Genomic DNA, 25,253 nt, shown 5'->3' with positions numbered 1-25,253 from the left:
CTGAGTGAGATTTCCCTGAGTCCAGTTGAAATCCCTTGTGCCTATTTTCTAACAGAACTACTCTCCTGGGTGCCTGGGTGGTTCAGTTGGTTGGGTGAGGGACTCTTGATCTTGGCTCAGGTCATGATCCCACAGTTGGTGAGTTCAAGCCCCACATCAGGCTCTCTGCCGCCATGACGGTAGGGAGCCTGCTTGGGATTCTCGCTCTCTCTCTGCCCCTCTCAAAATAAATAAGTAAACTAAAAAAAAGGAGCTCACTTTTAAAAATGAAATTAAAAAAAAACCCCAGAAGAACTACTCTAAGCATGGTCTGCAGATCTGCAGTGTCAGCATCACCCAGCAGGTTGTTAGAAATGCAAATTCATGGGCCCCAGCCCAGAGCAACTGAACTGGAAAGTCTGAGGGTGGGGCCCAAGAATCGGAGGTTCAAGGGACTGTATCACCGCCATGAAATGGAAAACAGCTGGCCACTGTCTGTATCTCTGCATACTTCAAAATAGTGGCGCTACGGCACTCTCTCTCCAATTAAATAATCTCACAACTCTACCTCAATTATTTTAGTTTGCCAGCCACGTGGTCACCCCTGCATCCCACATATGACAAACAGGTGAGGGCACAGGGCTAGCACAGTCCCACATTCCTCCAGATGTTATCACCCTGAGGCCCCAAAGAGAAAAACAGCTCCAGGTGACCGCATTAGAAAACCCCTTTTAAAAGAGCCACAAGCAGTTTAATTTCCTTTAAAGCTTAGCCGGAAAAGATGTTTGTGGTGTNAACTGGGCTGTTTGTCCTCCTGTAACTCGGCAACACCCCGGGCCACCGGCGCTGACTGTATCTGCTGCGGTTTTTCTTGCTCTTCCCCGCGCGGGCTCACTTCCACTCTCGGAAGGCTCCAGAAGTGCAAATTCAGGCGGGGCCCCAGCTGCAGGGGAGCCCGGCCCAGCGGGCGCTCGGNCGAGGAGCTGCCGTCCCTGCAGAGACCCCGCTATGGCTGTAAGTACGCTGGGTGCGCGGGGCTTCCGGCGGCCTTGGGGGAGCCCCCTCCCCGGGGAACGCGTCGGAGAAGCCGAGGGAGCCGGGGGCGCGCCGCGGAGGGAGCGGGAGGGCAGCGGCTGTGTGGCCGGAAAGTTGGGAGCTGGAGTCGCGCAAGGTAGTGAGCGCCGTCTTCCCGCCCTCGCCGCCAATTTCTGCTTCTCAGCTGGCAGCCCCAGTCTTCTGCCCGGGAAACCCCACCGGGGCGCGCAGACAGCGCTGGGTCTGCGCTCTGGGACAGGCCAGGTTGTGGGTTTAGGGGTATCAGGTGAGGAGCCCTCGTAGCTCCGGGCCGCTGCCGGCAGGGACCAGGGGGTGGCGTAAGGGACTGGATTGTTGCAACTCCGAAGGAAAGTTTGCTGCGGCTACAGGTGGGCACCGCGAGCACTGCGCCCACGCACTGGATCGGTGGCCAAGTCGGCTCTCCTGGAACAGCTCTCCTCCCACCTTGCTCCCTCGAACTGCGCGCGAGCTGAAAAAGCCAGTTTGCGCCCCATTTGGCGCGAGTCCTTTCCTGGTACTGCTGAAAGGGGCACCTCCCGGCCCAACCCATCTGCTCCCCGCTGCCTGTGACCCTGCCAGGACTGCCATGGGGAGAGGTCGCGGAGCTAGGCTCCCCAGGATCCGGTCGGAGCCCGCATGACTTGAACGGGACGGTGTCGATTACCCAGCCAGGGGCTGCTGCCGTCCGAAAGAGGTTGCTTTGGCGGATCGTGAGTAGATGGAGCCAGATTAGCACCAACCACGTGGCTTCATGTGCAGAGTTCAGAGTCTTCGCTAAACATTTGCCAGGAAGTGTTTCCTTTAAAACAAACAAAAAGTTGGCGGGTGCTCCCCACCGTAGGCCCTGTCCGTGAACCTATGGCCGAAGACCGGTGGTTAATCTTTTGCCCTGGCCGGCCTTGTGGTAAAGGAATCAGGTTTGGGTTAAGGTGGTGTTACCTGCTGCAGGGCTTTGTGTGTTTGGGAGGGCGAGGTGGGAGGGGAGGAGTTAAGTCGTGTAAGTTCTTTTTCCCCATTAGTCTTGGAATGGAGTGTTAGAGATAGGAAGTTAGTTTTGCCATGTGACCCGTTTGGTGTCAGGCAATGAGGAACAAGCCCGAGGAGCCAGCTGCAACGTCTGAAAGGCAGGGAAATTGATGAAACAGTTCACCAGGACCCAGTTCTTTGCAGCCTTAAAGACACTGTGGTAAAGCACACAGACGCAGAGCTCCTTGGATTCGAGGAGCCATGCTGTGGTCATTCACTGTGTGTGGTGTCACCCTCAGATTGGTGAAAGCCTTTTATTTATGTGACAAGCTCCCGGGACACAAGGTAGCTTCACTGTGTCCAATTACAAGATCCCATTCTGGAAACTAGGCAAACAGACCCCTCCCCCCTCAAATGGCTTTGGATGCGCATTTTAAAGTATGGTGTAGTCGGTGGGTCATCTCTCACTGGTTCAATGTGCTCTGCACAGTTGTGGGAATGAAGTGCATGGATGTAACATCTTTGCACGCGCAAACAGATGGATCTGTGATGTTGCTTGGTTTTCATCGAATACACCTGTGGACATGGCCCACTACAGAAACTCAGCCCTGAACAGATCCCACAGGCAGGAACAACATTCCACATTGCCACTTTTTGTTTTGTTTTAAATGTTTATTTTTGAGAGAGACGGAGCATGAGCTGGGGGGGGGGAGGGAGGCTGTTGGGCAGAGAGAGCGGGAGAAACAGATTCCAAAGCGAGCTCCAAGCTCTGAGCTGTCAGCACAGAGCCCGATGCGGGGGTCGAACTCACAAACTATGAGATGACATGAGTTTCCCAGGTGCCCTAGCCACTTTGGAAATAATTGTCCTTCTCTCATGAGTTTGGTGTGATGGAGTGCTGTGCCACCTTCTGTTTGCCTTTCCCCACCCAGCTCGTGAAGTGCTGGCATTGTTTGGTCATTGAATAAAAGTGTTTGAGGGGGCGCCTGGGTGGCTCAGTTGGTTAAGCGTCTGACTTCACCTCAGAGCACGATCTCACAATTCGTGGGTTCAAGCCCCACTTCGGGCTCTGTGCTGATAGCCAGCTCAGAGCCTGGAGCCTGTTTCAGATTCTATGTCTCCCTCTTTCTCTGACCCTCCCCTGCTCACTCTCTCTCTCTCTTTCTCTCTCAGAAATAAATAAAACATTAAAACATTTTTTTGAATATAAGTGTTTGATAGTTTCTAGACTTTACAGTCGCCCTAAAATATTAAGGCTTTAGTTAAATAGCCTGTTATCTCCTTAACATGAACATTTCTTTATTTTGCCACTAGGCTCATGAATGGTTGTACGCTCATAGTTGGAGGAAATATAGTTGAATATACCTTAGTGTTAGTCAGTGTTAGGGAACGCTCATTATTCATGGAAAAGGAGACTGTCTCATGTATTTGAATACCTAATTTCTGGTGGTGGTTTGATTTTTGGGCCTCTGTTAACACGAGACTGCAAACAGCACTGTGAGCGCTTCCCAGTAAGGCCGGCAGAGGCGTGAAGGAAAATGCACTGTCCTTGGTGTGTTGATTACAGAATTGTGCTTTCTCTTGTTTGCGGGTTTGATAAATACAGGTTTAATAAAACCTTGAACTATACCAAACAAGTGTTATCCCTGACATTTAAACATAAGCAGAATTCCAGTACATTCCCTAAGTATTGTTGTAATTTAAGTTCCATTACTGTACATTCTGAGTAAATGGTATTTGAGACTGGGTTTTGTAAACAACATTTTAGTAGTTGGTATTAAACTGTTAGACTTGTTTTAGGTCTGGTCTTCTGTTCTGCCATCTCTCTTCTCCTTGAAATGTCATTTAATTCAGTAATTTTTGTACAAAGTTCATTCACTGAGCTCAGGGCTGTTCTCCACCAGGCTGAGTGCCTGTAAAATACCACATAGTAAGTTGCACTTGAAGGATTTCTCAGTGAGCTCTTCATGAAGGCACTCTTCTCAGATTTCGGACATGAAAGATTGCTGAAGTCTTTCTGATTGGCACATAGGAGCCTTGAATTAAAATTAAATCATTTTCTATTTAACCCCTGCTTTTCCATTTTGGCCCCATTCTCCTGCAGCGTATGAAGTTATTTTGTGTCCTGTTAATACAGAACAAAGTATAGTGCTTCAGAGAATAAGTGGCAAAAGGTGGAAATTAGTTTCTAATTTATTTTTTAATGTTTGTGTGTGTGTGTGTGTGTGTGTGTGAGAGAGAGAGAGAGAGAGAGAGGGAGGGAATGAGAATGCAGGGGAGGGGCAGAGAGACAGGGAGAGAGCATCGCAAGCCAACTTTGTGGTATCAGCACAGAGCCCGATGCAGGGCTCAGTCCCAGAAACTATGACCTGAAATTAAATCAAGAGTCAGACGTTTAATTGACTCAGCCACTCAGGTGCTCCAGCTTTACTACTTTAGGCAGAACCAGAATGTTGTATGACATCATAACCAGAGTATCTTTTTATACTCAAAACCAAATTTAAATGACACTCGTGGGTAGGCATGATTTGCAAGTAATTTTTGTGCTGTCGTAATGAACTATGATGAATTAGCCAAAATAATTCTCAAAACACACTGCCACCATGATCTGTCAAAGGTTTGTTCCAGTTACTTGAGAGTTAAGAACATCACTGATAGCAAAAGACTGCACTTAGATGATCTCGCTCAGAACTGATACTTTAGTCAACATTTAAGTACCTACTGTGTGTGTGTGTGTGTGTGTGTGTGTGTGTGTGTGTGTGCACGCGCGCCCGCGCGCGCTGGGGGTGGTGATCAATGTGCTTTTGGCAAGATCTGTGGCTTTCTACCCTCTGCAAAACTTCTTTTCTCTCATGAGAAACATTGTAAAACTGATAGTCATGGGTGTTTCACTGTTTCTTTTAGAAAATGCACCATGAGCCTAGCAGGAGAGAGAGAGAGAGAGAGAGAGAGAGAGAGAGTGTTCTGGGGTGGGGGGGGGGCTGTTCCTGCTGATCTTGTGATTTTTTTTTTTTAATACTTTTGTTTGAATGGCTAGGTTTCTAAATCACCTGGTAACTGGAATACTGGTGTGGATAACTAAGTTTCTTAACCTTTTCTCAGTATTGATCTTGAAAGAAATTAAGAATTAAGTTAAGAATTGAGAATTAAATTAAGACTTAAGAATTAAGTTCTGAACTAGTTAAACTCAAGTGTGTAAAACAGAATCAAATACAACTTTGAGTGTGTCTTGGCTTGAACACTGTATGGTGTTTTCATTTAAAGGTGAAAGGTTCAAGGTATATGCTGGGTTGCCCTGTGAAGCTATCATTAGTAGACAAAAAGTCAAGTTATTCTTTCATGTGCTATTTGTTTTGATTGAGTTTTTCCAAAAGATCTTTAAGGTCACCAGCTGAAGTGTTGTTTTAGTATGCTTTTAACTTTAATTACACATGTTAGCCAAAATGACTTGTTTGGGAGAGTTTAAGCTCATAATACCAAGTTTGTTTTAGAATTTAGTATTTGAGGTGTTAGCTAGCCCCGTTTTTTCTCTAGGGAACCACTGGTTTGCTGTTGCCTTTACCCTCTCACTAGGCAAGTTTTTAAACAACTTCTTTAAAAAAGTCTAGTATACAGACAGACCTAATGTACCAAGTCTTTGTGGTAACCAAAAGAGAAACAAAGTCCACTCAACTTCTGGTCTGACAGTCGGCTATAGTTCTTCAGGGCAGGTTTATGAGCTTGCCAAGAGCTGGCATTTTTCACATGACATTGTTCTCATCTGCTTATTAGTACCTTTAAGAGGGCCAGCGGTCTCCCCATTTCACGGAGGAGCTGAAATCTATGATGATGTGTCAAGGCCACACGGCTGGTGCTCCCGGAGCCTGAAGGCTTTGCTCCCTGGCTACTGCCACTTTGTCTCCTCTGAATCACTCATGGGAGTTCCACCTCCATTTTGTTTCTGGTGTGTGTCATGATTTTCTCAAACTCCACAAACCTCTAGCTATTTGGATAGTGTGCTCTTTTAAAAGTAGATGCATGGTGGGGCCTCTGGGTGGCTCAGTGGGTTGAGCGTCTGACTGTTGATTTCATAGCAAGTTTGTGAGTTGGAGTCCTGCACTGGCCTCTACTTGGGATTCCCTGTCTTCCCCCTCCCTGCGCGCGCGCGCTCTCTCTCTCTCTCTCTCACACGCACACTCTCTCTCTCTCTCTCTCTCTCAAAATAAACAAACATAAAAAAATGAAAAAGTAGATGTATGGTATTGTCTAAATTGGATTTTACTTCCTCCCCACCCCCAAGAAATGATAGAATACCTGTGCTTTTTATAGAGCACCTCCAGGCTTCATCAAAGGATTTTATATCTGTGTAGAGACCTCCTATCTCACTGTGAGGCACTGAAGTAAAAGTAAAGTGTTTCCATAATACAGCGGTATGCTCCAGTGATTCCAAATAGGATAATTTGTAAAATGCACTTTATTACATATACTGGCCATGCCTTAAAATCCTGAGTTGATGAGAAATCAGGCAGAAGTTTGTGGTGAGGTGACTGACAAGTCAGCCAGGAGTTTTTCACTTTACTATTCTAGTTTATTTTTCTGCCCTGAAAGGCAGAAGAATGGTGTACGTGAAATGGCAACAGCCTTCAAGTTCAGAAGATGGGGGTTTGAATTCTTATTTGGGCACTGACTGCCTGAGTAGCCTTAGGGTTTCCTCCTGTACCTTGGAGAGTGGTGTTTTATATTCCTGTAATGGTGGCTGATGTGGTTTCTGGTACACAGCACTAAATAAATGGTGGTAATTTATTTCAGTTAATAGAGCACCTACTAAGTATAGCAGGTTATGGATAAAAGGAAAATGACTTAGATGGAAAGAGCCTTTAGGGAAACTGGAGTATAAAGAAGGATGCTTATACTTCTGTTCGTGCACTTACTAGTTTTATGGAAGGGAAAACATCAGGATGGATTAGGATGGGGTGATAGGAAGGCTTCACGAATTGCGAATTTGAACAAGACCTTGAGGAAGGGGGAAGGAAAAGGTGAAAGGTATTCGTTGTGTGAGTAGTTTGTATGGGGTTGAAGCTGAGGTTGAAGGATAGATGATGGGGCAGGGTGGTGTAGCTGGAAGGGCATTTAGGAACAAATCATTTATTTGTAGGCAACAAAGGGCAATTAGAACTGTCTTGAAAATCTCACACTGAGGTACCTTTTTCTTTGGGATATGTTTCATTTATTTATTTTTCAACTTTCCAGTAGATTTTGATGGGGGAGTAGCCCAGTGATGTGGAGAATGGTGGGAAGGCTGAGTGTGATTGGAGTGCCTGGTGCTGGAAACTGTAGGAAGGCCGGTGAAGTCTGTGCATGTGGGCATTTGGTGTCCCCGCACTGTGCGTAGAGGTTTGGGGGTTCCTGTGGATGGGCACGTTTGTCAGATAGTTTTGCTCAGGATAGGACAGAGGATACTGAATGACGATGATGCACATGGTACTGAAGACATTCAATGAATACAGAGACGGGTAGACATGTAGCTTACGGGACCCTGACTGACTCCAGCCTGGGAGACGCACAACTAACTCTCAACCATCCCAGAAGGCAAGTTCTCTGGGGGGTAGGGGGAGGGGGAGAGAGAGAGTGAGAATGAGAGAGAATGAGAATGAGAGAGAGTGAGAATGCAAGAGCAGACGAGGGGCAGAGAGAGAGGGAGTGAGAGAATCCTAGGCAGGTTCTGCACTGACAGCAGAGAGCTCAGTGCAGGGCTTGAACTCAGGAGCCCTGAGGTCATGACCTGAGCGGGAGTGAGATGCTCAACCAACTGAGCCACCCAGGTGTCCCTTTCACTTTTTTTTTTTCTTTATTTCTTCCATTACTTGGGACAGTTTTTACCTTTCGAATTTTAGTAGAGATTTAGTGCCCTCAAACGACCAGCATCCCAGTTGGGTTGAAAAATGGCTAATGGAAAATAGCTGATACCACATTGTCAGTTCATTCATAGGCTCAGAGATGTAGCTAAACTTCCAAGAGAGTCCAAGTGGACTCTCTCTAATTTTACAGCCCTGGATTAGGCCGTGTGTGCCCATGTGCCTCAAAGGAGCTGACTGTTGTGCCTCCCATCAGTGCGGTAGTTTGTAGGGGGCAGTTTCTGGAAGGGCAACAGCAGCAAAGCATCACCTGAGAACTTGTTGAAAAAGGGAATATCTCCACACCTGCCTCCCCTAGACTTTCTGAATCAGAAACTGGACACAGGGCCGGCCACCCTTTCAGCAGAGTCTTCTGGGTGATTCTGTTGCACTGCTCAAGGGCAAAGGTGAGCAGACGTTCCTAGTATGCAATTACCCCCCTCACAGTGCTTGCAGGTTTTTGTCAAATAATTGTAAACACATGGTACAATACTGAAGGTTTTATTTAACTTCTTCCTCGTGTGTTTGATTTGAGCACACACCTGCACCACACACAGATCCAGGCATTGATTTCTCTATAAGTTTGTGTTTATTTTATAGGATTTATTTTGGTCTGTCTTGAAGATTTCTTTCCTCTCTTCTAGGAAACAAATGTGATGGAGGAAAATCAAGTCCAAAATCTCCACTGAGGAAGGAGTAAGGTCCCCTTTGTAAGGATTTCTAATGGAGGCAGTACTTTGAGGAGCCACTGGAGAGGCTGAGGGAGCTGGGAAATCTTTCAGTGTAAAAGGGAGGCCCCAAACTGGCAGTTCCGGGCTCTAATAACTAACTGCAGGGGCGCCTGGACAATAAGGGTTAAAGGATGACCTTTTCCTCCATCTTTCTCTTCACAACAACTTGAGGAGTTTTTCATTCACTTATTCACAGTTAAAAAAAATTTTTTTTAATGATTATTTATTTTTGAGAGAGAGAGAGAGACAGAGCATGAGTGAGAGAGAGACTGAGAGAGGGAGACACAGAATCCAAAGCAGGCTCCAGGCTCTGAGCTGTCAGCACAGAGCCTGATGCGGGGCTTGAACTCATGAACTGTGAGATCATGACCTGAGCCAAAGTCAGATGGTCAGCTGGCTGAGCCACCGGGGGCCACCACAGTTTTTAGAACAGTTGAACATGCTAGAAGAATTATTATTTGCTAGGCAGAAGTGGACCCAGGTCATCACCACACTGCAGGGAAACTATGTAGATCTGTTTATTTTGCTGTCGATTACAGACAGGAGTATATTCCTATGATTTTATTTTTCGCTTGGGATCCCCACAGATGACTTGCAGTTGCTCTCCTTTAGCTATCCGTTACTATCAAATCTTTGAAGGAAGACCTTTTTATATCATTAAAAAAAAATTAAGGTCAATTAGTTCCTGGTAATTTTCTCCATGCTCATATTTTTCTTGGCAGATATGCATTCAGTCTTAAGTAATGTCAGTGCATTAGTCCTCTCCATCTAAAAAGACTTGATTTGCAAGAGATGGAAGCAACATGTATTTCAAATTCTTGAGTCATGTTTATGTTCATTATCTAGCTGGTAGCCTGGTACCCTGGCACTGAGAAAATGTTCACTAAATATTTTCCGTTATTATTGGTTTTACTTCAAGTGTCTGTACTGTACTCTTTTTCTAAAGGAGGAACTTGTTTCTATTATCTGTTAAAGATACTTGGAGCAGCCTTCAAGTGGTAGGCAAATATTTAGATATTTCTTGATGCACTGTGGGACCTCGACGAGTTACTTTAATTTCTCGGTGCCTTAGTTTCCTTAGTTGTAAAATGCAGATGGGACAGTGGCTTCTCAGAAGGTAAAAGGATTGAATACATGGGAACTTACCTCATCAGAATGTGCCTCTGTAGAGACAGCCCTTGAATGATGGGCAGGGGGATGATGGTAATGGCGGCTTCCCCTCATCACTACTGCCCCTTGCCTTTCTCCTCTCCTTTTTCCTCTTCTCTCCCCTTAACAGAAAGTGGACTTATCCTGGACCCAGGGGCACCTGGCTGGCTCAGTTGATAGAGCATGGAACTCTTTTTTTAATGTTTGTTTATTATTTTTGAGAGAGAATGAGAGCGAGCAAGAGTGTGAATGGGGGAGGACAGAGAGAGGGGAAGACACAGAATCCAAAGCAGGTTCCAGGCTCTGAGCTGTCAGCACAGAGCCTGATGTGGGGCTCAAACCCATGAGCTGAGAGATCATGACCTGAGCTGAAACTGGACGCTTAACCAACTAAGCCACCCAGGCGCCCCAAGAGCGTGTGACTCTCGATCTTAACATTGTCGGTTCGAACCCCATGTTGGGGGTAGAGTTAACTTTAAAAAATCATGGGCCCATACCCTGTTGAAAGTGTATACTCATGAGAACATTTTTTAGTCATCTGTATGGAAACTGAGTGAATCTTACTTTGGGTGGAAATCAAATTATCCTCGTTCATGTATACATAAGAAATCTGAACACATTTTGTTTCTGTTTCTAAATCAAGTTGGACTAGGATTGGATTCCTGCACTGTATTTTTCTTTCCTCTTAAAAAAGATTGTGGAGTTGTCACTCACACACCTGAGTGAGGAACTCTGCAGTTACTAGGCATCCTGTTGTCTCTTTTCGGGTTAAGTCGATTGTTGCTGCTGGCTGCTGGTTTGAAAGCCCAGGTGTTCGTGCTGGAAACGCATTGGGATGGGAAGGAGCCACTTGAAATAAGTGTTAGTCTTCTGCCTCGTTCACACTGTAGAGTTGGACGTGGCTAGCAGGATCCAGCTAGTGCTGTGGGGGTTCAGAAGGGAGGTGCGGAAGTACACTGGGTTTGTCTGACATCCCTCAGGCCTTCTGCTTCTAGAAAGTTAGTGAAGCTTAAATTCATGGGCCCAGCGAAGCTCAACTACTAGGTAGAACCGGAGATACATGTTGGAGCCCTGAGACATCGAGAAACTAGGCTGCTTCTCACCTTGGCACTTGCAGATTATTCTTCATTCTGTGCCCCTTTTCTACCAGGCACTGGATTCTAGCATACTTCATATAAATATTCTCCACTCCTCACTGTTCCAAAAAGGGAGAATTGAGACCAGCTAGACTTAACTGACTCCTCCATGGCCATTGAGTATGTCTCCCCTGGGCTGACGGAGCAGGCTCTCCAGGGGTGGGCGAAGGGGACTGGGAGGTGTCGGTCATAAAGCCAGCCTCACAGGGAAGGGGTTCTTCTTTCAGCCCCTGCCCCCCAAAACTGTGCTACCCCACAGAAGATCCAGGAAGGTGGCTTCCCAGAGCTTTGCTCATACTAAACTCTTACAAGTTTGTCTGAGAAAACATCATTTCAGAGCTAGTACAAACATGCTTTACCTTTTATTCTGTAGTTGAGATTTATTTTCCAAAGGGGGAAAAAAATTACTTAAACATATATGTGATCACAGTTGTCTGTCCATTGGAACCAGGGTGACAAAGTCCTTTCCTTTGGCACTAATTCTGGGTACAGTCTTAGATTCCTTCCTCTGTTCTTTTGAATTAGCCAGTAGTTTGGAGGATTGTGATTATATGTTCCTTTTCAATGTAGGCTCTAGCAAGGGTGGGCACATGATTTTAAATGCTTTTACCATGAATTACCGTTCATAACAATCAAATGAATTTTGAAAAATACTACATTGGTTACTCTGAAGACAAATATGGACAAAATAAAAGAAACACCTTGAGGGTAGGGACTGTCGTTTGGTTGCTGTTGTGTCGCCAGTATCGGGCACATAAGTAAATCATCGTGTCAGCAGTGGTTCTGACTAGGTAATGAGGTAACGGGTGAATTAAAAAAATGTTTTTCCTCCTCAGAGTTTTAATGAAAAATGCTTTTATAGTTAAAAAGTTCTAGTAGTTACCGTTGATGAAGATGCAAAGTTCTTGTTAGATATAAACCCTGCCTTGAGAAAATTACAGGTCTGAAACACAGGTCTGCTGTCATGGAAGGATTCAATGGAGATTGAATTTTCCAGGTGTGTGTGAGTAACAGCGAGCCAAATGGAGAGACAGACGGATTTGCTGGGCCAGGACGCATAGTGGTTAAACTGCTGTAATTGAGTCAGAGATCATGAGAGGCTGGATGAAAAACATGAAGATCAGCAAGGTGAACCTGGCACTGGCTACAGGGAAGACCAGGAGGGCAGTAGCTATCGGAGATTTTTTGTTGGTTGGTTTGTTTTAGTCATCTCTGCACCCAAAGTGAGGCCTTAATTCAGGACCTTGAGATTAAGAGTCCCGTGCTCTTTCCACCGAGCTAGCCAGGTGCCTCAGGTTTTTAAAATATGTAAAGGAAAAGTGTTCAGGAAACTGATCTGTAAAAAACAGTAATGACTCAAGAAGTAGTGTTCATAGTGACTGTAAAGATTGCCGACAGTAGCAGCAGGGCGATTATTCTCCCGACTGACTGGGAGAACTCTAAACAATCCAAAAGGGGGAGACCACTAAGTATTCTTACATTCAACAAGAAGTGCCAGATGGTACATATATGGTGGAATTCACATCGAGTCTGCAGACCAGTGCCTTCAGGGGCCAAGTGTGATCAGAGCCTTAAATAAAAATAAGCAGCTATAGAATGTCCTTCAATTGGAGATTGCATTCGCTATGTAGTCACTCCAATGGGGAGGAAGTTTTTGTGAAAAGTACAGAAAAGTACACAGGAGTCTAGAAGCTTATTGACCCCTTGGAAGCCACCACTATCCCCTGAGTTATGTTACAAACCTGTGGTAGCTGTGGTGGAAGTACCGTCAGCCTGAAACCATGAAAGGCGTGAAGCGCCGTGAATATGAGGGTACCATCGACCATTTGAGAGCTTGGGTTAAGGTGTGACTTGTTGTGCGATGTGGAGTAGGACTTCCCTGAGCCCCTGTCTCTATCTGAAAAATGAGTTTATGTTTACTCCAAAAGGGATGTGAGGTATGGGACATTGCTCTGAAAATGACTCACATGTATATACGTGTAATTGTGTTGGGGACTAATTTTGCCACTTACTTGAGGAACTTTGTAGTGTAGTGTTAGACATGTTAGTCTTCTCCCTTAATCCTCTATCTGCCACCAAGCCAGTGCCACTTGAGTTTTGTGACATAGATTGTATTTGGACCATATTTGCAATGAAAATTTTTTTCCTTCTTTAGCTTGAAAGGCAACATTTTGCCTTGGGGTAACAATACCTGTGAGATGTGAACTTTCTAAATACTGATGTATAACCTTTGGCCAGATCCTTCCATGTCCGGCTGAACATTTCTTTTCCTAGGAAGTGTAAATAATGCAAACACAAGAGAGTAGTAAGATCCTTAAACTTAAAAAGACTTTTCGGGGCACCTGGGTGGCTCAGTCAGTTAAATGTACGACTTCGTTCAGCTCAGGTCATGATTTTACCGTTCATGGGTTTGAGTCCCGTGTCGGGCGGGCTCTGTGCTGACAGCTCAGAGCCTGGAACTTGCTTCAAATTCTGTGTCTCCCTGTCTCTGTCCGTCTTCTGCTCATGCTCTGTCTCTCAAAAATAAATAAACGTTAAAAAAAAAAACAAAGTTGAAAAAAAACTTGCAAAGACTTTTTCGAGAGTAATGTCTTGGAGCCCAGTGCCATAGGGGAATGTTTCATAAAGGGAAACTACCTTAGGAGATGGGGGAAATCTGTGTGTTCAGCCATAGGGATGAAGCTAGGGAAGGCAATTCTGCCTTCCAGTCTGAGGAGAGAACTTCTTTCTTTGCAAAGCTGACATGTTGTGATTTATTGTTAAGTAAAGGAGGGGTGAAGGGGGGGGCAGCTGGGGTCATTTAGGGCTTGAGAAGATTTCTCAGGGCTGCTGTGTGTCAACAGTGGGCTGGCTTGCTGGGTTAATAGCATGTCTTTGACGACTACCATGCTATCATAATAGCATACTTGTTTTAGAGCTGTGGAATTCATAGTTGGCAACCTAGTAGACTCTTCACGGGAGCTTTGCAAAGAAAATGTTGATTCCCTGGTTGCCATCCCCCAGATACTCTCTTTGTTTGGATGCAGAACTCTGATACAGGTACTGTTATTTTTTTCTATTTTGTAAATAAAAATTTTTGATCCCCCCAATGCTTCAACATAAACAGTACAGTGAATATCAATTCCTTTCACTCAGCTTCACTTCTTGCCACACCATTCCATCCGCAGACCTTGGGGCAGCACACCCCTAAATTCCTCAGCTCCCATCTTCCTTGCCAACGAGAACATCCCCCTCTGCATCCCCAGTACCAACAGTACCGTGCGTTCAAGTCTGCCATCCAATCTGAAATGCAGCCCTAAGTGGTTTTCTCCAAGTGCAGTTGATAACCAACTGTTTGGTTTGGATCCACGGTCCCGTCAGGTTTTACACTTTGCCTTTGGCTGTTGGGCCCACCATGGTTTCTTCCAGGCTGGCAGCAATGCCAACTCCCTATCGCTTAGAAGACATAAGCCCCTGAGGAGGCCACCATGTCCAGCCTCCTGCTACTGCTGATGAATAGATAAATTTTAATAATCCACAGGGGATTTCACTGGGCAGCCAAGGTTTGAAATCCACTGAATTAAAACCGCTCACTCTGTGTATTTGTATGTTTGTCTTAAAATACACAACCTAATATTTACCATTTTAGCCGTTAAATTTTTTTTAACGTTTATTTTTGAGAGAGAGCATGAGCCAGGGACGGGCAGAGAGAGGGGACACAGAACACAAAGCAGATTCCAGGCTCTGAGCTGTGAGCACGGAGCCTGTCATGGGGCTTGAACCCATGAAGCATGATATCATGACCTGAGATGAAGTTGGATGTCCAACCAACTGAGTGACCATCCAGGTGCCCTCATTTTAGTTATTTTTAAGAGTACAGTTCTATGGCATTAGGTACATTCACAGTGTTCTCCAATCATAACCACAGTTCCTCTCCAGAGCTTTTTCGTCTTGTCAAACTGAAACTTTGTACTCACTAAACAATAAGTTCCTATTCTCCCTTCCTACCAGCCCTTGGCACCCACCCTCCTACTTTCTCTAGGATTTTGACTACTATAAATATCTCCTACAAGTGGAATCATGTGGTCTTGATCCTTTTGTGACTGGCTTACTTCACTTACTCTCATGTCCTCGAGGTTCATCCAAGTTGTAGAACTTCCTTTTTAAGATGAATAATATATTCCATGGTGTGTGTATATATGCATATATACATGTATGTGGGTATATGTGTACGTACATGTGTATATGTGTGTATGTGTTTATGTGTGTGTGTTCATGTGTATGTGTTTATATATGTGTAACTGTGTGTATATATGTGTGTGTATATATACACACATATTTTGTTTATCCATTCATACATTGATGGACACGTGAGTTGTTTCCACCTTTTGGCTTTCGTGAATAACACTGCTGTGAACATAGGTGTGTACGGTATGTGTTTGCGTCTCTGCTTCTTTTCAATCTATATACCCAGGAATGAGATTGCTGGATCATATGGTAATGCTATGATTAACTTTTTGAGGAACCACCTCTCAATTTTCATTAAAGTGAATTGAAGAAGCCTCAAAGGTGAAGTATCTTTGAGTTCAAGGAAGAACTCCGTTTGAATACCGGCCTCTAGGCTGCTGTTGATATACCTCCCCAAGGGTGTGTGTGGATCTATCTCCTCTTCATAGAGGATGAAGACTAAGGGTATAAAATCAATTGCAGTAAGATTTACTTTCTTTACACTCTCAGATGGCATGCAGGATAAGCATTAGAATCTTTTATTTCAAAAAAAAAAAGAATCTTTTATTTCATTAACAGTATATATCACTTTTTAAATAGTTTGGGGCTCATAATTTTTTAAATTTTTATTTAATTTACTTATTTTAATGTACATTCAAGTTAATTAGCATATAGTGCCACAATGATTTTGGAGTAGATTCCTTAATGCCCCTTACCCATTTTTCCCATCCCTCCTCCCACAACCCCTCTAGTAACTCTCTATTTGTTCTCCATATTTAAAAGTCTCCTATGTTTTTGTCCCCCTCCCTGTTTTTATATTATTTTTGCTTCCCTTCCATTATGTTCTTCTGTGTTGTATCTTAAAGTCCTCCTATGAGTGAAGTCATGATACTTGTCTTTCTCTGACTAATTTCGCTTAGTTTAATACCCTCTAGTTCCGTCCATGTAGTCAGAAGTGGCAAGATTTCATTCTTTTTGATTGCTGAGTAATACTCCAGTGTGTGTGTGTGTGTGTGTACACCACATCTTCTTAACCCATTCATCCATCGATGGACATTTGGGCTCTTCCCTACTTTGGCTACTGTTGATAGTGCTGCTATAAACATTGGGGTGCATGTGTCCCTTTGAAACAGCATACCTGTATCCCATGGATAAATACCTAGTAGTACAATTGCTGGGTCATAGGGTAGCTCTAGTTTTAATTTTTTGAGGAACCTCTATACTGTTTTCCAGAGTGGCTACATCGGTTTGCATTTCCACCAGCAGTGCAAAAGAGATAGTCTTTTTCTGCCTCTCGCCGATGTCTGCTGTTGCCTGAGTTGCTAATGTTGGGGCTGGTAATTTAAATAGTATTAGTATATACACAAGTTGCCCTTGGTTTCTGTAAATAGTGCAAAGGCAGGTAATACGTTGCCTTTTGGGGCTTATAGGATTCNGCGAGATCATGACCTAAGCGAAAGTCGGACGCTTAACCGACTAAGCCACCCAGGCGCCCCGGGGCTTATAGGATTCTTAAAACATAGTATCTTCATTCACCTAGCTCCTCTACTAAATGTGTGACCTTGGGCAAAGTCCTCACTTCCCTGGTTCATGGTGTGCACCTGTAAAATGGGGATAATTACAGTAGAGTGAATTATCTATGTGAAGTATTTGGTGTCTCATACAGAGAAAGCGCTCATTCAGTGCAAGCTCTGAATATCCTATTTCCTGTCAGTTTCAAAGATGTTAGTTAGATCTGATTATCTTCGGAAGTATTATTTGGAAAGCAGGTATTTTTAAAGTGAGGTGTTACTATTTTACTGCACTTGACATCTCTATTTGGCAGTCTGTCTGGTAGCCTGAGGCTTCTAAAGAGATGATTCTTAATCAAAGCAAAAAGTGACAGGAGTGTGTGAAAACCTGGGCTGTAGAACTGTAGATTGAAAGTGAAGGCAAACTTTGTCATAAGGCTGAGTGTTCATAATTTTTATACACCGCTCCACCTGTGGGGCTGAGATTCAGAAGACATGTTTGGAAGATTTTCTTTAGCTGTACCCTGGGTAAGACAGATTCAGGATTGACACCCTGCTCTTTTTGAATGTTGGTTGTTATTCTGTTTCCTGGTTGGTGATGAGCTGAAAATTTTTAGATCAACAGTCTAACTGCGTATAACCAAGTTGCTGTGTGTTAACGATTAGTTTGGAGCTTGTGCTAAATATAGTGTATGAAGTCCCAGGGATTATTTAACAAGAGAAGATTTTGGTTCTGCTGAGCCAGTAGCCTGGTAAATATTGAAAAATAGGCACTGTACTTTAGTGGGAAACCTTGATGGAACTCTTCTCTTGCCTGTTTCTGGTTGCCTGTACAGCCTGGGGAGATACCTCCCATTAGTGCTTTATGTCTTCTAGGAGGGGACAGGACCATAAGATGTGGATCATGTATACACAGTTCTAAAAGCAGGGATTGGTTTCTGTCTTTTTTTTTTTTTTTTAAATCAGTTTAGCCTCTAATGATGCTGATGATAACAAGTAGACACAGTGCTTGTATGGGCCAGGTGCTGTTGAAGCACTTTATGTGAATCATCTGATTTGATCCTTCCAATGACCCTCTGCGGTTGGTAATATTACCCTTGTAAGTAGGGAAAATGAGGTATAGAGAGATTAAATGGCAGAGTCAAGATTTGAATCCAGGAGGTGGGATTCCAGATTTTGTGCCCACGATACCTATGGGATACAAGTTAAAAAGTCCATTTTGGGCACTTGGTACTCTGTCTTCTGGGTCTTGCCTTTACCCATTGTATTCATTTCCTCTTTTATAACGAATAAATGCAAACTGTGGGCTTACATGCATTTGTTACAGAAAAGAGAGAGTTATTTTCTCACAGTTCTGGAGGCTAGCAGCCCAACCAAGGTGTGGACTGGGCCATGCTCCCTCTGAAGGCTCAGCTAGAGGATTCCTTTTTCTCTTCTTCCCTTCCTGCTTCTGCTTGTTGCTGGGAATCCGTAAGCTCCTTGACTTTTAGCTGAATCCTTCCAATGTCTTCCTCCATGATGACATAGCATTTTCCTGAGTGTCTGTTTGCTCTTACTATAAAACACTACTCATTGGGTTAAGGCCAATGTTAATCTGGTATGACCTCATTTTAATTCATAGCATCTGCAAAGACCCCATTTCAAAATAAATTCACATTCCAAAGTTCTGAGCATGCAAGAATTGAGGGGGGGTATTCAATTCAGTACAGCCATTAACTTTGGGAAAAGGGAGAATTGTAGACCTTGTAAATTTTTAGCACAGTGACTTTGGCTGTTCAGAAATAGTTGATAAGTACAGCCACAGAGAGGTGGTGAGTTAGGGGATTGGCTGGTACCTGCTATTCAATCAATTGCTTGCCCCTCACCCAGCAGATGAAAGAAGGGGGTTGCAAGCAGATAGCAAAGAAGAGGTTTGGCGGCACCAGAAAGCAGATGATGTTCCAGTGAGCCCTAACCTAGTGAGAGACAGAGCAGTGATACCAACGGTGTTTAGCAGCAAACACCTCATACTGATCATCTAAACCTACTCTGAGTGACTTAAAGTGTATTTAGCTCATCTTGGATAAGAGAACTAGGTAGCGTGTGGCCCTTTTTGAGCAGTTTGTATCCAGTTGACTTTGCAGTGCCTGTAGGCTTAGCCAACAGTTAGGCAGAAAATAGGTTCATTTAGGAGTAATTTGATGAGGCTGCGTGTCTGAGACATACATTGTTCCCAACATAATTTCTCTGGCGACAGGACTTCATGACCTATATCCATAACTCAAGTTTATGAATATCCACTTTGCACGTTTTGCTTTGGCCTGATGAGCACAGAACCAAATGTGGGGCTCGTCTGTAGAATTTATGGAGAGCTTACCCATTGTATCCAATGTATTTATATTCCTCCTGCCTTCTTTCCTTGCTCTTTTAATGCTGTTTTTACCCCCATTTCTTTCTTTATTTTTTAATGTTTTTAGGTTTGTATATGTATCTATCTATTTATTTATTTTTGAGAGAAAGACGTAGCGCACAAGCAGAGAGAGAATTAGACACAGAATCCGAAGCAGGCTCCAGGCTATGAGCTGTCAGCACAGAGCCCGATGTGGGGCTGTAACCCACAAACCGTGAGATCATGACCTGACCTGAAGTTGGATGCTTAACTAACTCAGCCACCCAGGCACCTTTGTTTATTTATTTTGAGAGAGAGAGAGAGACAGCATGAGTTGGGGAGGGACAGAGAGAGAGGAAGAGGGAAAGAAATCAAAGCAGGGCTCAAACTCCTGAAACTGTGAGATCATGACCCAAGCTGGGACCAAGAGTAAGACGCTTAACTGACTGAGCCACCCAGTCCACCCGGCTCCTTAATGTTTATTTTGATTTTATTTTATTTTTAAGAGCGAGTGAGAGAGAGAGAGAGACAGAGAGAGCGTGCATGTGAGTGGGGGAAGGACAGAGTGAGAGGGAGACACAGAATCTGAAGGCAGGCTCTTTATATTTAGACATTTTTTTACTAATCTGTCTTGAGTGACCTGCTCAAGTACTCCTGGGAAGGAAGGGGGACATACATGTTCATGAGACAGAGAAGCACTTAGGGCAGATCTCTGGTTGAGTAGATGCCACGGTGTCACAGGCCCTGGCTCTGTTGCTTACTGCCACTTGGCTGTGGTTTCCTCTCCTGTGAAATCAGAGTGTACCTGTCAGATGGCATCATTAGGGCAAACCAGGATCGCAAAGGTAAAGCATCTGGCATAGGACCCGGCATGTACAGAGTGCTCAGAGGAGCAAGGAAGTGTTCCAGAGAGAGGATGTTGTGAGCTGAGCCCGGAGTTGGGAATATGCACATGTGTGTGGGATTGGTGAGCGCGTGGGGATGGGCGGGGATGGGGGATGGGGACTCTGTCAGTCCATGTGCACCTTGCTGCTCTCTCTGACCCTGTCTTTGCTCCATGAGACGCAGGCGCTAGGTCTGGGAAGTCAGGAGGCCTGCCCTCTTCACCAATGCCAGCAGAACTGACGGGGAGATCTGCAACTTCTAACACTGGTGACCAAGACTGTTTTGGGAGATGGATTCATTAAAATTTTATTGCTTTAGTTTTTTCTTCTCCATCCTCTTTATTTACTGCCTTCTGTTATGTATAAACTTTTGAAGTCTGAAGAGCAGACAGCTGTTAACGTTGCCATTGGAGAACTACAGACACAACTTAAAATAAACTGATTTCGAGTGACACAGAGAAATGCTTATATAATAAAGTGAAACGTCAGGATATACACCGGGAAGAGGTTAGAATTTAAATTCTGTGGGGGAAAAGACTGGAAGGAAATGCATCCAATTGTTAACAGTTGTTTTAGGTGGAGCTGTTTCCTGTTCTTTGGTCTTTCCTAGGGAGGCCTATAATCATGTTAAAAACAGGGGGAGAAGAACCCTCACATTAGATTTCCTATTACTTCTTCTCATGGTGAGAGACCAAGTTCTTTCCCAGTTGGACTTGATGGGCTCGGGTGAATATAGCCTCAGCGAGAGGTTGTTGGTGTGCTACAGTAAGGGATCCTACTGCCACCTTTGTTTGCCCCAAGCCTGGGAACCCCATACAACCATTCAGACCTCCTGGGTCCGTGTGTGCATGTGACATGGAAATAGGAGTTTTTCGTGTATGTGGGTGTTAGAAGTCGGAGGATGGACTGAATCTGAATTGGAAATGGCTGTGTAACGAACTGCACGGATCACGTTGAGAACAGGTTTTCCCATGGTCTGTGCCAGTAACCTCTTTCCTGACACCCTCCAAGTCAGAAGATTAGAATGCCTTTGCTCAGTTCTGGGTTTCCCTTCATCGGCGTCCAGTCGTTTTCGGTGAGCAGAATCTCAGTCAGCTGGCACCTCGCCAGCGAGGGCCAAATTAGACATAATTGCACATCAGCTTCACTTTCAGGTCTGGTGCTTATTGTGCCCCGCAGATGCCTGCCAGACCTCGAGCTTTGTTCTCCCTGGGAATAGCGTGCCCCAGAAGAAAGGTTACAGTATAACTCATCGTCCAAACCTAGACGTCTTTGTGGGGAAACGGGGATTCTATTAATCCTGCCAAGGCAACGGTGTCAGCGGCAGTGTCAGCGGGGCCATTTCTGGGCAAACGGAGACGCACGGTCCCTCTCCTCCGTAGGATGGACCTTGCTCCGTTCTGTGAAATTGAACTTCGCTTTCCTAGACAGCAACCTTGGGAGGAGAGGAGAAGCCAAAAACAGTTGGAGAGTGTGCCCGGCATTTGAGAAAGGGGGAGGCAGGGTGCATTTTCAGGGAAGTTGAGCTAAAAATAGAGCACAGCCATTCAGCAGTTGCCTGGACACTTCAAGCGCTCGGGTTTGTGCCATTGTTGCCTTTCTCTGCATTCCTCGTGAGTGCTGTCTCCCTGTCCTCTGTGTTAGAAGAGAGCCGGTCTCCAGACTGTGTGGGCTGGGATGCAGCCTGTTTAATATACGGAGGGAGCTGGACGAGAGGTCATGAGGCCTAACTTGCATCTCTCTGAGCCATGATTTTATAGTAGGTAACCTGAGGCCTGTGTTGCATGGGTGATGAGGTGGCCACAAGCAGGAACCCTTCTTCCTGAAAGGGCAGGCTCCCAGATCCTCGGTCCCTGACTGTCCCACACTCAGGGGCATGTTCCTTTCTGAGCCAGGGGAGTGTAGACCTTTCACTGGAGGGTAGATTTCCTGGCAGGGTGAGCAGTAGGTGTTGGGGATGCTGATAGGGAAGAGAAAATGACACTATAGTTAATTCTGTAGGTCGGGCTTTTTCAGCCTCAACACTGCTGCAATTTCAGACTGGGCAGTCCTTGGCTGGAGGTGGGGGGAGGAGGAAGGGACTGCTCATTGCTGGATGTTGAGCGGCATCCCTGACACACCAGATGCCACTAGTACCCACCCCCAGCCCCCTGTCATGACAACCCAAAATGTTTCCACACATTGCCAAATGTCCCCAGTCGAGAATCTGCTGTAGGTAAAGAACCAAAATTGTTTTCTGGGTATTTCTGTATTGCTGGGCTTGCTTCTGGCCACGCTCCCACCTTAAGCTTTTATAATACCATTTACTGGACCAATTAGTGTTTGTGATGGTGGGTGGCGATTTAAAATGAAAGAGCCTCACTTTCATGCTCTGGGATTTGGCTCTGAAATAAAGTGAGCTGAGCTCTTCCCCCCTCCCCTTTCAAGAGTGCATGAATAATAAAATCTTTCTGCTGGGAATGGGATTATGTTTTTTCCCACTTTTTAAAACTCTTTTTTTTTTTTTGCAGTATTTCTACCATGACTAGTACAACAGGTTTTATACTGACGAAAATGTTAACTTTTCTTTTTTTAATGTTTATTTTTGAGAGAGAGAGAGAGAAAGAGAAAATAAGTGGGGGAGGGTGGAGCTCCAGGCTCTGAGCTGTCAGTACAGAGCCCCACGTGGGGTTCAAACTCCTGGACTGTGAGATCATAACCTGAGCCAAAGTCGGATTTCTAACTGACTGAACCACCCAGGCACTCCGAATGTTAACTTTTTAAAAAAAGGTCCTCAAATACAGCACGTGTCACATGTTAATGTGCTCACGCATCCTCTGAGGACCCAGTCATACTACAGATTTAGGAGATTTGGGATGGCCCATGTCAGACGAACTTCTAGGTGAGACCCACGCTGCTGGTTCATAGACCACACTTCAAGTAGTGGGTCTCTAAGAAGGACCAGCTCTTTACAGCTAAAGAAAAAGTTGGCAAATAGGTCCAGGAAGATGATAGAACACTCTGAGTGGGGGCAGCATAAAGCTTTGGGCAATCTGCTGTTTGTGGGACTACCCACAGCCCTTTCCGTGCACCGGACATGATTGTCTGAGCCCGTCTGTAGCCTTGCAAGCTGTCAAGCAGCAGGAGAACCAATGCTTATAGCCACTTACCTGGCACCGTGAGGAGCAATTTAACAAGACAGCCTGAGGCAGATGGCTGCACCCTCTGATTGGGCACTAAAGGGGCAGGCCGGTTCCAGAAAGGCAGCAGATTAGGCCATTTTAGGCTCTGAGCTGTTGGCTGGCTCCCTGGGTTCAGTTTGAGCAGAGAGAACGAGTCACACAGGGGAAGCAGCCCCTCCAAGTAGCGTTGGCATGACTTTGTAGCAACCAGGCACCTGCTCTCCTAGCAAGGGACACTCCCCCAGGGTATTGGGCAGCACGAGGAACAGTTGGTGCTGTTCTCCTTACCCTGAAGCTTTTGTTTCTGCAGGTCTGCCGGTACCAGTGCTGGAGTGGGAGAAGGTGCTGGGAGCTGTGGGAAGAGAGTAAAACATCTCCAACTGGTGTTGCAGGGGGGATGGGAGCCCAGGCTGCCCACTGTTCTTGTGCCACGAGTGGGGATTGGATATCAATCTACAAGTACAGCAGTGTCTTTACATTGCTTATTAAGCCAACCAACTTAAAGACTGTTTCTTACTGAGGTAATAAATTGTCATCCTAGCAAAAAAAAAAAAAAAAAAAAAAATTGGAATGTAAAGAAAAATGTTAAATAACCTTTAATTTTATTACCCAAATAGAATCCTTGTGAGCATTTATTTAGACATAATTCTTTGTAGCTTTTGTCCCTGCGTATCTATTCAATCTGTGTTAAAAGTAGTTAACAGCCCCATCACGCTGATGAGGGTGTTAAAGTAAATTTGTTGTATTCATAATTTCTCAAAGTTAGAGTGCCAGTCGATGAAAATCTTTGTGGGAGAACAGAAATAAATGAGTCCTTACATTCTCCCCAAGTCCAGAGATCCTGACTAAATCTGAAACCTCAAGTTCACGGGGGATTTGCATTTGAATAATTGCTCCAGCTGGATGAAAAGGAGCGCGCGCGCGCACACACACACACAACTATATTGCTTGTATAGGGTTTTAGCACATTTCTGAATTCTCTCACAGTATCCTTCTAGGAGGGGAAAATAGATCTCTCAAGTTTGTAAGTGATAACAGGACAGTTACAGTGGTTTAAAGACTAATAAGAGGTACAAGTCTTGACCTCAACATCTTTGCACATGTCTTCACAGTGAGAAGTAGTCAAAGTAATAAGATTTAGGATGAGAAAAATGTCACTTGCTGAGTTAGGCACGTAGACCTGTGTACACAGATGAACTTATATAGTGCTATGTAACACCTTACCCCAAAACTTAGTGGAATAAAGTCACCACTCTGTTATGCTTATAGATTCTCTGGGTTGGGAATTCAGGCAAGGCACAGTCTCTGCTCCATTTGCTGGACCAATGAATGAGCTGGAGGTCTCAAACTTCTGGCTGAAACGACTTGAAGACTGAACTCCGCTGGGGCTGTTGTCCAGAGCAGCACCAGGTAGACTCTCCATGTAACATGGTAGCTGGCTTCCAAGACGGAGGGTTTTATGAGAGAAAGAGGGAACCACATGGGATTTTATAACCTGGCTTCAACAGTCAGATGATACCGCTGTGCCATCCTCCATTGGTTAAAACCATTGTGAGCCTGCCCAGATTCATGGAGATGGAACCTAGACTTTACCGGTTAATGGAAGGGATCAAATAATTTGTAACCACTTAAAAAAAAAAAAGCACTATTTAGTTCACACTGTGCTACAGCACTGATTAAATAAATAGCTTGACTTTAAGTTAGCAAAGCTAAATCAAGAATGCGTTCATTGTAGGGGCACCTGGGTGGCTTAGTCAGTTGAGTATCCAATTTGGACTCACGTCATGATCTCCTCGTTCGTGGGTTCAGGCCCCACACTGGGCTCTGTGCTGACAGTCTGAGCCTGGAGACTGCTTTGGATTCTGTGTGTCCCCTTCCCTCTGCCCCTCCCCTGCTTGTGCTCTCTGTCTCTCTCAAATATAAAAAATAAAAAAAAATTTTTAAAAAAGAATAGGTGCATTGTAAATAGGGAAATAAAAGATGTGTATGTTGTAAAGAAGTAATGAAAATAACTCTGACCACATTGATAAACATAGTATGGGAAGTCCTAGCTGCAGCAATCAGACAAGGAAAAAGGCACCCAAATAGGTAAGGAAGAAAACTTTCACTATTCAGTGATGACATGGTCCTGTAGACAGAAAACCCTAAAGACCACCAAAAAGCTATTAGAATAAATACAGGTAAGTTGCAGGATACAAAGTTAATACACAGAAATGTCTTGAGTTTCTGTACT

General features: G+C 44.7%; 1 protein-coding gene across 1 annotated transcript in view; it reads left to right on the top strand.

Moving 5' to 3' along the window:
• The first annotated feature begins 961 nt into the window (after positions 1-961).
• The window catches only part of IQGAP2 (IQ motif containing GTPase activating protein 2), a 294,214-nt gene continuing 269,922 nt past the window's right edge, over positions 962-25,253 (top strand). The window contains exon 1 of the mRNA XM_077759841.1: positions 962-993. The gene's annotated coding sequence lies outside the window, so the exon portion shown is untranslated. The remainder of the gene's footprint in view (positions 994-25,253) is intronic.

The sequence above is a fragment of the Crocuta crocuta genome, unplaced genomic scaffold, assembly GCF_008692635.1.
Source record: "Crocuta crocuta isolate KB4526 unplaced genomic scaffold, BGI_CrCroc_1.0 scaffold162, whole genome shotgun sequence".
Taxonomy (NCBI): Eukaryota; Metazoa; Chordata; class Mammalia; order Carnivora; family Hyaenidae; genus Crocuta; species Crocuta crocuta.
The sequence above is the reverse complement of the archived record's forward strand: the minus strand, read 5'-3'. Positions and strand labels throughout refer to the sequence as shown.